General features: G+C 40.7%; 1 long non-coding RNA gene across 1 annotated transcript in view; it reads right to left on the bottom strand.

Annotated features, from left to right (window-relative positions):
* Window positions 1-15: 15 nt before the first annotated feature.
* The window catches only part of LOC133062698 (uncharacterized), a 340,159-nt gene continuing 326,791 nt past the window's right edge, over window positions 16-13,383 (bottom strand). The window contains exons 7-8 of the long non-coding RNA XR_009694238.1: window positions 12,365-12,446; window positions 16-2,615 (exon numbers count right to left, since the gene is read on the bottom strand). This is a non-coding gene — a long non-coding RNA (uncharacterized LOC133062698). The remainder of the gene's footprint in view (window positions 2,616-12,364; window positions 12,447-13,383) is intronic.

The raw sequence follows: 13,383 nt of genomic DNA, 5'->3' as shown, positions 1-13,383 counted from the left end.
CCAGCCAGGGGAACAAACGCTTTGGCAGGAAGGCTAACAGGCAAACAAAAAAAAATGAATCATCTTATGGTTACTAATGTTTTTGCTGCTATGACTAAAGATTGCTGTGATTTTTTTTTTTTTTTTTTTGAGGGGGGTAGTTAAGATGCCTGGATATTTTACTGCTGAAAATGTCAAGCCACTGAGCTATTGCGATGATAACTGAGCATGCCATGACAGCATTTCAGGACTGCTTTTCTGTTGTTATGCAGTCAGCATTATAGATTCAGAATAAATTTGAGCGACTGCTGATCTGCCTTCCAACACGCAGCATGACTGGCTCTGAAGGAAGCATTAGCTCTGCAGGCTGTAAACGTATATCATGAATGATGCCAGGGTACAGATGTCACCAAACCTCTGGACATGCTTTCTATGTGCTCTTTGTTCCCTGACAAAACTCTTTAAGGCGACTCTCCGCCCCCGCAAGGGGCCCACCTCAGCTGACCCAGGAATTCACTCCACCTATTAAGTTAATATAGCAACCTGCGCAGTCAGAGCTTCCCGAGTGCTGCTGCATGCAATAGAGCGATGGGATGTGATGGTTTTTAGAAGTGGCTTATTTAAAAGGCTTTGCACTTCCTTGGAAGAGGGTTTCATGTAATAGGACTAAATAATTATTATAATCATCATCATACATACTCATTAAATAAGATTATTTTTTTTCAAGTACATACAGAATAAAGTATGCTAGATTTTAATTGTAAAATTCTAATGCTGTGCTCCTCAGTTAAAACAAACCAGTGGTTTTTCTGAACAGCTGAATGTGTGAAAAGTTTACCTGGCAATGCCCAACTCTCCGTGTGTGTGTGTCCGTGCATGTGTGTGTGTGTGTGCATGCTCAGTCACTTCAGTCGTGTCTGACTCTGTGCGACCCCTTGGACTGTAACCCGCCAGGCTCCTCTGTCCATGGAATTCTCCAGGCAAGAATACTCCTCCAGGGGATCTTCCCAACCCAGGGATCAAACCCCCATCTGTTACATATCCTGCATTGGAGACGAGTTCTTTACCACCAGCCCCACCTGGGAAGCCCCAAGCCTCTCCTGCTGCTGCTGCTGCTAAATCACTTCAGTCATGTCCGATTCTGTGCGACCCCACAGACGGCAGCCCACCAGGCTCCCCCGTCCCTGGGATTCTCCAGGCAAGAATACTGGAGTGGCTTGCCATTTCCTTCTCCAATGCATGAAAGTGAAAAGTGAAAGTGAAGTCGCTCAGTCGTGTCTTAGCCACTCTTAGCAACCCCATGGACTGTAGCCTGCTAGGCTCCTCTGTCCATGGGATTTTCCAGGGAAGGGTACTGGAGTGGAGTGCCATTGCCTTCTCCAAAGCCTCTCCGTAGGCGTCTGTTATTCAGGGCCCTTAATGATTCAAACGTAGTCTTTCCCTTGGTACCAAGAACATAACTAGGTAATCTTTTGAGACCACCCAAGTTTGTGTACTCATTCAACCATATCTAAAACAGAGACCTTATGTGTAATAGTAAACAAACAACCTTACTTAAAAAGAGCCTTAGTAAAACTAGAAACAGATTTACTTGACAATTCCATTAGATGCATATCACATACATATTACAGCATCTATAACCCAGGTGTGGTCTTATTTCCGCTCTCCTCACTAAGGAACTAGTAAAGTCTTCCAGCCCTGGGTGGCTTGGATCAGAGCATCAGTTCCCTTCTTGCATCATTCACCTTTGGGATTCCCACTGCACCTCCCGTGGGGAGTTCTCAGACTCTCTGCATTTTCTCAGCCTTCCCCTCTACCTGCAGAAAGTCTCCTGGAGACAGCAAGTGCAGCTGTCGGTGATTTCTGCTGGAGTCTTGTTACCCACTGCACACTGATGCTTCGCTTTCTCTCTCACTGACAGTTCTGCTCCCCTGCCTGCTCTTCTCTGCGTCTCATCCCAGGTTTGTACATTTTCTTGTCATTAACCTGACTCTTGGGTTAGCTCTCAGACATATGTTAGCTGGAAACATATTCTCAGCTGGACTGCAGAAGGTCTCGGGGCCTCTGGGGAGTTGGGAACAAGAGAAGGACAGAGAAGATATCACTCTGGACTCCTAGCTATGACTCAGTTTTGAGCTCTAGCACATGTAATGCTATTGGTTAAGATTCTACTGCAAGTATGATTTCCTTGGCAAACAAGCAAACAGAGAGGTTTGAATACTCGGTGATCAAAGGCACTCCTTTCTTAACTACGTCACTCCCGGGTCAGGAAACTTACTATTTATGTTCACTGTTCTGATTATCTACAGCTGGGTTACAAAAGCTTCTAAGATGCAGCAGCTTAAAAAGACACCCTATTGTCAAATCTCCAGATGTCATGGGTCAGAAATTCAGACAAGGTTCAACTGGGTGATTCTTTTGTTCCAAGTGCCATTGAAGGATTTGCTTGGTGACACTCAACTCTCAAGGTCTGGAGGGTCCGCAACAGCTCACTCATGTTACTTGATAGGGATGGCAAAAAGGGTGAGCTTAGCAGGATCTGTCAACAAAAGTTTCCACTCAAGGCCTCTCTAGGATGGCAGTGTCAGAGAAGATGGACTTCTTGTATAAAGACTCTCAGCTCCCAGAAGAGGATTCTAAGAGACAGGAAGGAGAAACCAAGAGACAAGTAGGATTCTAAGCTCAGAAACTGAAACAGCGTTATTTCTATTATCCTATTAGTTAAAGCCGCCTACCTTCAAAAGGAAGGCAATAGGCCTCGCCTCTCAATGAGAAAAGCAGCATGGAATATGTGACTTCTCTCATCTACTATAGATACAGACCTTTGCATGACCCGAAGGGCCATAGGGTCAGTGACTTCACTGATTTCTGATCTCAGTTTTCTTTCTGGTCTTGCATCCTATACTGGCTAGGATGATCAATCCAATTAAGTTTTCTTTACTGGCAAACCTGGGTCAATAATAGTATTGTCCACTATATATTTCAGAACTAACTTCCAAGAGCACTATTTCCTACTATTCATTACACTGTGTAAAGAGATTTGTGTTGGCTAGGGTTGTCAGATAGTATACAGGACACCTAATTAAATTTAAATTTCAGATAAACAGGAAACTGTTTTTCAGTATAAGTATGCTCCAAATATTGCATGGGATATACTCATACTAAACAATTGTTTGTTTAGTCCCAAGGCCTAACATTTTGCTGACATGGCTAAAGCAATTATATACATATCGTAATCTGATAATGGAGATAGGAATCAAAGAATTCTTTTAATGCTTTGATTTTTCTTTCCTATTAGAAGAGGTTTATAACTACATCTATTAGATGACTGTGAAAGGAATCTAGTTCTAACTGAAATCAATTGAATCTTAGAACTACCATTTTGCCAAATTATTGATATATATGAATGGCTTTTACTCAACAAAAATATCTATTAAGCAGATGCTTCTATCATTCCTTTTCTATGATGAAGAAATCTCTGCATTTGTCAAAAATTATTTATTGAGTGTGTATTATGCGTTAAGCCCACGACAATTAACACGTGGCTCTTGCCTGAAAGGAGTTCAGAGTCTAGGAGAGATACAGAAATGTTAACAAATAATCACAAGGCAATGTGATAAGTCTTCAAACAAAACAAGCTCAAAGTTCAGTGGATGCGGCTAACAGGACTCAGGGGATTTGGCATCATAGAGGAGGTGACATTTTATCTGATCTTGAAAGACAAGTAGGATTTTGCAGGCAGAGAAGGAGAACAAAAACATTTTAAACAGTGTGTAGGTGTGTGTGGACAAGGGGTGGAGGGGAAGCAAAGGACCCGTCATGCTTATGTAACAGAGAAGGTTCTGATCTAGTCAAATCTGGAAAGAAAGGACCAGAGTTCTATTCACTCCATCTCACTCATATCACAAGTACACAGGAAGGGTGAGAGGGGACCTCTATCCAAGTCAAAGCTTAGTATCAGTTGGAGGAAGAGAAATAAGAGCAAGTGAACACAGGGCCAAACAAAGAACCAAAATAAAGACCAGAGGAAAGACGCACAACTCCTACAAGAATGAACAGTAAAGTGCTATGGTAACTCCAGCAACTTTTATTTCATTCCCCTCTCACTGTGGCAAGAGCCAATTTTCTATGTGAGGCTAGCTTGAAGAGCTGCAGAAAAGAATTGGCTGCTTTTCCGTTTTGGAGATGATGAGCAGAAATATTCCCCTGGTAGGCATTTCCCTGATACACTATGTGGAAAAAAAAAAAGGAGCAAAAAGCTTCTGGTGATTCTGTTATAAATCCTCTGATACAAGGATCCCAAACTGCCTAGAAAGTAAAGACACTGTGCCTGCTGAATCTATTAATATGTATGCTTGGGTACTGAATAGCTATAATTTATAATTAGTGATAGCCCAGAGGTTGCAGCACTGGTTGAAGAAGATGGTGAACAGCCAGTGTCCAAGGCTAACAGAATCTGTCTTTCTGATGTCTGACATGCCTTCAATTACTTAGTCTGTAATTCAAAACCTATCTTATAAACTTAACTATGAAAACTTGAAAGACACAATGAGATACCATTGCACACCTATTACAGTGGCTCAAATTAAAAAATGCTGATAAGGATGAAAAGTAGCTAGAACATTTAAATTTTGCTGGTGGGAATTCTACTTTGGAAAAAAACTTGGCAGTTTCTTTAAAAGTTAAACTTAAAGGTAGGTATTTTTCCTAAAGACATGAAAATCTATATCCACACACAAATCTGCATATGAGTGTTCATAGTAACTTAATTAAGTACTAAAAGCTAAAACAAACCAAATGTCCATCAACTGATAAGTAGATAAAGTATGTTATCAGTTGATACATAGCAATTTTTAAAAAAGATCTAAAGATATACAAAACAATATGGATGAGTCTCAAAAGCATTATGCTAAGAGCAAAAAAAGTCAGACTCAGGTAACTACATATGGGACTTCCATGGTGATTCAGTGGAAAAGAATGCCTGCCAAACCTGGGGACATGGGTTCAATCCCTGGTCCAGGAAGATTCCTCATGTCGCGTAGCAACTAAAGCCTGAGTCCCACAACTACTGAGCCTGTGAGCTGCAACCACTGAAGTTCACGTGCCTACAGCCTGCGCTCTGCAACAAGGGAGCCACTTAAGTGAGAAGCCTGTGCACTGCAATGGACAGAGGGCCGGTTCACTGCAACCAGAGAGAAAGTGAAAGTGAAAGTGAAGTCGCTCAGTCATGTCCGACTCTCTGCGACCCCATGGACTGTAGCCTACCAGGCTCCTCAGTCCATGGAATTTTCCAGGCAAGAGTACTGGAGGGGGTTGCCATTTCCTTCTCCAGGGGATCTTCCCAACCCAGGGATTGAAGCCAGGTCTCCCTCATTGCAGGCAGACACTTTACCATCTGAGCCACCAGGAAAGACTCTAGAGAAAACCCACACAAAGTGACAAAGATCTAGCACAGCCAATTTAAATAATCTTTAAAAAATAAAAATAAAAAAGAAAGTACACAGTGAATGATTCAATTTATGTGACATTATAGAAAAGGAAAAAACTAGAAAAAAATCAGACCAGTGGTTGCTGATAGCTGGAGGTGAGGGAAGGGAATTTACTATAAAGGATTATGAAGAATTATCCTTTATCTTGATTTTGGTGGTAGTTACATGATTGCAACCGGCTTTCCTGGTGGCTCAGTGGTAAAGAATCTGCCTGCAGTGCGGGAGACACAGATTCTATCTCTGGGTTGGGAAGATCCCCTGGAGAAGGAAGTAGCAACCCACTACAGTGTTCTTGCTTAGAGAATTCCATGGACAGAGGAGCTGGCGGGCTACAGATCATGGGGTTGCAAAGCGTCAAACACAGCTCAGCAACTAAGCATGCACATGAGTGCATAACTTTGTCAAAATTCCTCAAACTTTACACCTAAAAAAATGTGAATTTTACCATCTGTAATAAACAGCAACCAAATTAACTTGTATAACTAAAACAAACAAATAACAAAAAAAAAACCTCTGAGAGTTGACGGAGGCATTATCTTGAATTTTTGTTTGACTATTTCCAGCTCTGAAGGCTTTTGATCTTTAGTCTTTTATTGACCGTAACTTGTACCCTATAGTTCTTATCCAACATTCAAGTAGACTTGAATGTCTCTTAGTGATATTTAGACAATTTTGAGAGAATTAAGCCCTACTGGCTATGGTACCCACTGTATATAATGAACAAACTTCTCTCCAATGCATCTTTGAAGGGATTGAGGATATAGTCATTCACATCATTTTCTGTTTTATGGTTAAGAGGAGGAACTCCAACTGAACCTATAACTTAGAGAGATTATAGCAGCAAAACAGAGACTACTTGGGGATATTCATACAGTGGTAGCCCAAGTAAGTCATGTATTTTAAGCACGTCTTCATTTCATGAAGTAATTCTGAGTACCATAGAGGGGAAACATGGAAAGAATCATCTTACTACTTTTTCTCTGCACCAGTCCTTTTGCTTTCTTAGTAAGAACATTGACGAAAACAAGTCTCAAAGCACAAAACCAAAACTAATTCACCAGGGCAGCCAATCTTGCCTTTCCAAAACAGGTTTCTTATCTCCTTTGTTTTGCTAGTGCTGGTGGGGGAATGTACAATTCCTGGGGTGTTCCTCCACTGGACTGGGCCGTGCTTCTTTTATGAATAGCTAATCTAAACCCATAAAATGCTCATCAAAGGAGCAGAAAAAAACTAATCAGTCTTGACAAATACAACGAAGGAGTAACCTTTAGACTAATTTCCTCCGGCAACATCTGAGGCAGGTCAGGAGGCATCTGGCAGTAGGTTTACAACCACGTACTCATCAAATGAGAGGCAGGGAGAAAAGTAACCTTAAAATCCAGGTAGCACGGAAGTTATAAAGCAGAATCTTACTGAGGCAAAATTTTGACTTGTGGTGCTGTGGATGTGTTTGTGAGCCGCTGGTTATAAATATTGCTTTGCATCATTTATCATTTATATTATACTGGTCTGCTACCCAGCGACTTTCCTGGTGGCTCAGACGGTAAAGTGTCTGCCTGCAATGTGGGAGACCCTGGTTCGATCCCTGGGTCAGGAAGATCCTCTGGAGAAGGAAATGGCAACCCACTCCAGTATTCTTGCCTGGGAAATCCCATGGACAGAGGAGCCTGGCGGGCTATAGTCCATGGGGCGGCAAAGAGTCGGATAGGACTGAGAGACTTCACTTTCACTTTCTTTTTCCACCCAGTGACTCTGGCAGCAGGGCTCTTAGGAGTTGTGCAAGCTCCAACAGAGCAGAAGGCAGTGTGTGGTGGAGCAGGCAAGGGGGTCACAGCCAACGTGAGGCATGGAACACAACTTTACCAAAGCGTAGAACATTTTGATGTCTCCTAGCACTGTGATTTGCTCTCCCAACCATTTCAATTAGCTAATGGAAGCCACCATCTCAAAGTGAATTTGCTAGAATATTTCAGTCTTTTTACCCTGCCTTCTCTTTTGGTGCCCTGCTGATTTTGATCCCAGGTACTGAATCAATTGACAAATGAATAGCCCTTCCTATAAAAAGAGAATTCCTCTGCTCTATCTTAATCTTTGACACACACACACATGCATGCACCTCACTTAAGGTCCTGAGAGTTTTGCAGTTTTCATCAATCTTTCCCCTTACTGAAACTGCTTAAAGAAGTTAATATCTGGACCCATTATTTAAAACTTTGGCATTATAACTTTTGTATTAATTTTAATTTTTCAAGTCCTAAACATTTATTTATAGACTAAAGACCCTCATCATTCAATTCATAGCCAGTAGTTTCCAGAAGTCTGTTTGGATTTGTCCTCAGATACTGGAAAGTGACATTAATATTCCTAAATTATAAAATTAATTAATAATAATAGCTAACCACGTGTCAGACTCTGTCCTAAGCACTGACTTATACTAACTTCTGTGGTCTTCACAACAGTCCACTGAAGTTGGTACAATTACTTTGGGATGGGATGGGAATGGAAGTCACACATCCTTGTGCATAAATGTGTCTCTGCCATCTAGGTGAAAAGTTACACTTATTCCATGTTAGACAATGAGAAACAAAAGCTGCCAAATAGCAATTTGAAACAAAGACGAATGGACTGAAGTGCCTGGAAAGAAGAGCCTGCATTACTTTGATGCAATCAGTTCTCAGCAAGCAGCAAGTAGATGGACTGGATTTAGAGCCAAAGAAGAGAAAGGCATCACTCTGAGGCCAGGCCCCAACACTGCGGATTGCTTCCATCCTTTCTTCGCAAATGTCACTTGCAGGTTTTATGTCAAGGATAATACAGAGAATCCTGCTTCCAAAAATATCTAAAGAAGTGTAAAAAGATTTCAACAGGCCTAGGGTCAGCCAGCAAATGTAATTCTAAAGTGTAGTCAGGTTTCCATTGCCTGTCCAGTAGATAGCACGGGCCAGCATGACAGCTGCATGTTGTGGTCAGACAGGAGTCTGCTGGAGTAAGATGTACGTGAGTCAGATGCCTCTACATCTTTCTGTTCTCTGAGGGCACAAGCACACTCGCTGTAGAAAGGACCATAGGTGATAAGCTCTAGGCATTGCTAACTTGCTCGTGAGTTTTATATTTGAAAACTTCCCAGTGCTGTCAATGACATGAGAGATACAGTGAGCTGAGAAGAAACGTCTTCCTGTGGCTACTAGGACTTTGAGACCTTGGCAGACAGGCATGGCCGTATCAATACCCAGGAAAAAGGGAAGACAGAATAAAACGAAACAGAAACAAGACAGCTATTTCAGACCACCTAAGCCTGGTCCATCCTTGGCTCCTCTGTCATAAGCAAAGCATACCTTTCCAATTCCCACTGCTCCAGATTATCTTCCTGCTTAGTCAACTGCAGGATGTGAAGAGATGGTAAGAAATTCTTCGCCAGCTGATTCAGCTCCTGCAAACTGCCACCCCAAGAACCGTGTTTCACGTCAAATGCCTCCGCTGGGTCAGGGACACGCAGGCATTACACTGGAGCTCCCTGACCACCAGCAGAATGCCATGGGGGCACCACACCCATGAGACACGAACATGCATACATCTGGGTTGAAGCGGAGAAAAACCTTAATCAGGGTAGAAATAAGAAATTATCTACTAGGTAACTTCCCTCCCTAACCCCCATTGTTCCCCCTCAGATTATTCTTTTGTATAGAGCAACTGCTACCTGAATTTCTCTTTCAAAACTAACATCCCGGGAGAGGACAAGCACCCAGCACCCATATTAACTCACTGCTGAAAACTCTCTGGCTGACGCTGACCCTTTGCAAATGCCACATTTCAGTGAGTAAAGGATCTATTAAAAAGAGAGAACTTCTTAAATATTAGTAAAAAAAGAAAGAACTAACTTCCAACCTATGCATTACAAAGCCTTTCTAAGAGACCATAAGTCATTGTTCACAGTGAAAATATCCTCTAACCCTATGACTCTGAGTCTACAATCGACATGGAAAGACATAAAAATAATTCAAAAGAGCACAATATCCAATCACAAAATACTATCTAATATAGAGGAGCAATAGAAAATTATTAATTAGGGTGTGAGAACCCTAAGAAGGTGGTCAGCAAGCCATTATGAAATCTGAAGTTGGGCCAGTGTTCTAGGTTCCTCTCTCTGCAAACCAGTCAGTCTGTGATGAAAAATGAGAAGCAGATAGCCAATATATCACATCCTCCAAACCCACAGTATTGCAGTAGTTTGGATGTAATCAACACAACTGAGGAGACATTCGCAGGAAAGACTTGATTCATCCAACAGCCGAGAGTTTAGAAGCTGACCAAAATACCTTTGCTCAGTATTTCTCACAGGATTCTCAGTTCATCTGTTACTACATATTTTCAGCCACTTTAATTAGTATGAATTCACTCTTCCAGTTGCTTAGTAGGAAACAAAAATGACGAAACCCTGGCCTATGTACTCTGAGAAATTATCCGCCAGATACAGAATGACACTTCAGTAGAAAATCATATGAAAAGATGATACAGCAATAAATAAAGAGGATAAAGAATTATAAAACAACAACCATGAAGTTACCTTTAAAATTAAACACACAAGAGCCAAAGATTTGCATAAAAAAGCAATCAAACCGAGACAGGTTGAATCCGAAAAGAACTGCTAAAGGAAGGGAGTTTTTGGACACATTTTAAAGGGACTCAAAGACAGAAATTTTCAGAGAGAAGAGTGGAAAGCACCAGCAAAAGCAAAGATACTCTATTTTTTTCTAGTGGAAAACTTGGGTGTGGAGCAATAAAAGAGGATTTACCCAAACCAGAAAATGTAGCAAACCCTATAGAAGGAAATAGTGTAGTGAAGAATCTGTAATCCAACTTGAGTTTTCTATGTTGGGTGATTATACCCTTAAAACAATATAGTTCTTATGTAAAAAATACTATTTAAAAAATTTGTATAAAATTTTAGCTATTTTATAGCATTTACTTTCCCTCTAGTTGTAAAAGTAACAACTACTCATGGCAGAAAATCCTATACAAAAAAGAGGTTTAAAATCCTCCATAATGTCATTATTTAGACATAAGCACTGTTAGGGCTTCCCAGGTGGCTCCATGGTAAAGAATTCACCTGCCAATGCAGGAGACATGGGTTTGATCCCTGGGTCAGGAAGATCCCCCGGAGAAGGCAATGGCAACCCACTCCAGTTATTCTTGCCTGGAAAATTCCATGGACAGAGAGCCTGGTGGGCTACAGTCCATGGGGTCACAAAGAGTCAGACACGACTGAGCATGCACACACTGTTAACGCTTACAGCCTTTCCATAATTTTACTGTGTATGTGTCTCAGTAATATGTCTTATGATAACATAAAATTGGATATCTCACTGCACATATTGTTGTATATTTTTCCACTTTCAATATTTTAAAACTAACATCTGCTTTATAGGACTTTTTCTGTTGGTCTGATTTCATTAATGGCTTTTTTTTCCCCCAATTCCCATTATGTTTGGCAAGTAAGAGCAATTACAAAATAAAATCCCTAGTTTTATAGTCTGAAAGTAATAACCCTTAGCTGAATTAATCGCTTATCTTCATATTGGCACATTTTGGTTTCCAAGACTAAGATATTCAGAAATAAATTTTTATAGATGGTTGGATGGCATCACCGACTCGATGGACATGAGTTTGAATAAACTCCAGGAGTTGATGGTGGACAGGGAGGCCTGGTGTGCTGCAGTCCATGGGGTCGCAGGGTCAGACATGACTGAGTGACTAAACTAAACTGAAATAGTTAATACATCCTGATCTGAGGAGCAACAAAGGACTAACCCTTTATTACTTGTTCCAAATTTCTTCTGGGCTTCTATAGTGTTCCTGTTTCACTTTGGAAGCTAGAAGTCTTGTCTTTAAATTAATGAGAAGATAATTTTCTTTCCCATTGTCAATGTCCTTATCAAATCTCATATGAATGAGCTGAATCACACCAAGGGCATAAAGTCCCCAGTGAGCCCACTGATTCAAAATGCTGCACTGGGCCACTATTCCATTGCTCCCTAAGTATTCTGACATAGACTAAAGTCCAGCATACCCCTTCCAAAACCAGCTATCCTGCTCACACACAAAAGCAGTAGTTCAGTTTCACTACAGTACCATGGGTGGTAGGGGGCATACAACTCAAAAGAGAGAGGCTGATTCATATCAATGTATGACAAAACCCACTGAAATGTTGTGAAGTAATTAGCCTCCAACTAAAAAAAAAAAAAAAAAAGCATTGAAATAATATTAAAAAAAGAAAAAGAAAAAAAAAAGCACCACTATGTTCAATCGGGCTATTCAAGATGACAATTCTTTTTCTTCCTGAAAAGGAAGTTCTATCCATTTGTGCAGTTGAGTCTCTTATTCGAAAGTTCTATCTATAGCTTGCTTACTTCAGTATTCACCATAGAAACATACTTAGAGAACTACCTTATCATTTTGTAGTGAGTGTTTCACAAATTAAAAAAGGTAGCATTGATGAATGTTTCCCTATTAACTGATGAAGCTTTTCTCTAGAGATGCTCATGTGTCCAACAGCCTTTGGCAAAATGTCATGAGCAGACAAATATTTTATGCCTGGGTCTCCTGTTTCTGGAAACTTAAGGCAATGTTAAGGAGATGGAGCATTTCAATGAAGATTAAGTCCAGGAGAGATGGTATCTATGCTGGCCACAAGGCAGAAGTGGGTACCTTCCTCTACCATGTAGAGTAGAATGACCTTTACAAAACTTGGTGACTAGAAATGTTCAATGAAAAGCTAACAATCTTGGCTGATGACTTAGATTTTTCGTTGTAAAATGTACAGAACATATTGCTTATACAGGCCACTTGCAAAAGTATTACAAGATGAAGTATTTTCAGACCCCACAAAAATTGCTTACCTGGATTACTCCATTAGACACCACAAAGGGAAATTTTCAGACTGGCAATTTCCTCTTGTGCATAGCAATATGTGCTCATTCTCTGTAAATAGGGAAAAAGAAATCATCTTTTTCAACTTCCTGGGCACTGGGATGAGAACTGGTTCAACTGGATCAATACCAGTCAAACAAAAGCATTCACTTTAAAACCAAAAGTAATAGGGTTTGCAGAATTCCAGAAAACTTCTGAAGTGAGTTATGTTGAGGAAGAATACTGCTAAATTTTAAAACTGTAATAAGAGGCCAGTTTTCTTCTCTCAGATTTCTTCCCTGTGTCTCTTCAAACCACTCAGTAAGTACACAAAGGAGCAAGATACAGAAATGAAACAAAACCGAACAACCCCTCCAAAATAGAAAAGACTTAACCCAAGTCAAGCATGGATACAAAGCAAGAATTCCCTAATTTTTTTAAGTTGTAGCCAGTTGAACATTTCAGGAAACAGTACAGTATGAATCCTGAGTCACTATGAATTGATTCAGTAAAAAGTATTTTAATAGAATGAAACTTAAAATAAAAATAATCTGACATTTACTTAAATTTTGCATCAAGTAGGTGGTAATGATGCCTAAGCTTAAGAAATACACATATTCTAAATACTATTTCAGTTCAGTTGCTCAGTCGTGTCCAACTCTTTCAACCCCATGGCCTGCAGCACACCAGGCCTCCCTGTCCACCACCAACTCCCAGAGTTTACTCAAACTCATATCCATTGAGTCAGTGACCCCATCCAACCATCTCATCCTCTGTCATCCCCTTCTCCTCCCAACTTCAATCTTCCCCAGCTTCAGGGTCTTTTCTAAGGAGTCAGCTCTTCACATCAGGTGGTCAAAATATTGGACTTTCAGCTTCAGCATCAGTCCTTCCAATGAATATTCAGGACTGATTTCCTTTAGGATGGACTAGCTGGATCTCCTTGCAGTCCAAGGAACTCCCAAGAGTCTTCTCCAACACCACAGCCCAAAAACATCAATTCTTTGGC

The sequence above is a fragment of the Dama dama genome, chromosome 9, assembly GCF_033118175.1.
Source record: "Dama dama isolate Ldn47 chromosome 9, ASM3311817v1, whole genome shotgun sequence".
Taxonomy (NCBI): Eukaryota; Metazoa; Chordata; class Mammalia; order Artiodactyla; family Cervidae; genus Dama; species Dama dama.
Note: the sequence above shows the minus strand (reverse complement) of the source record. Positions and strands in the feature narration are given on the sequence as shown.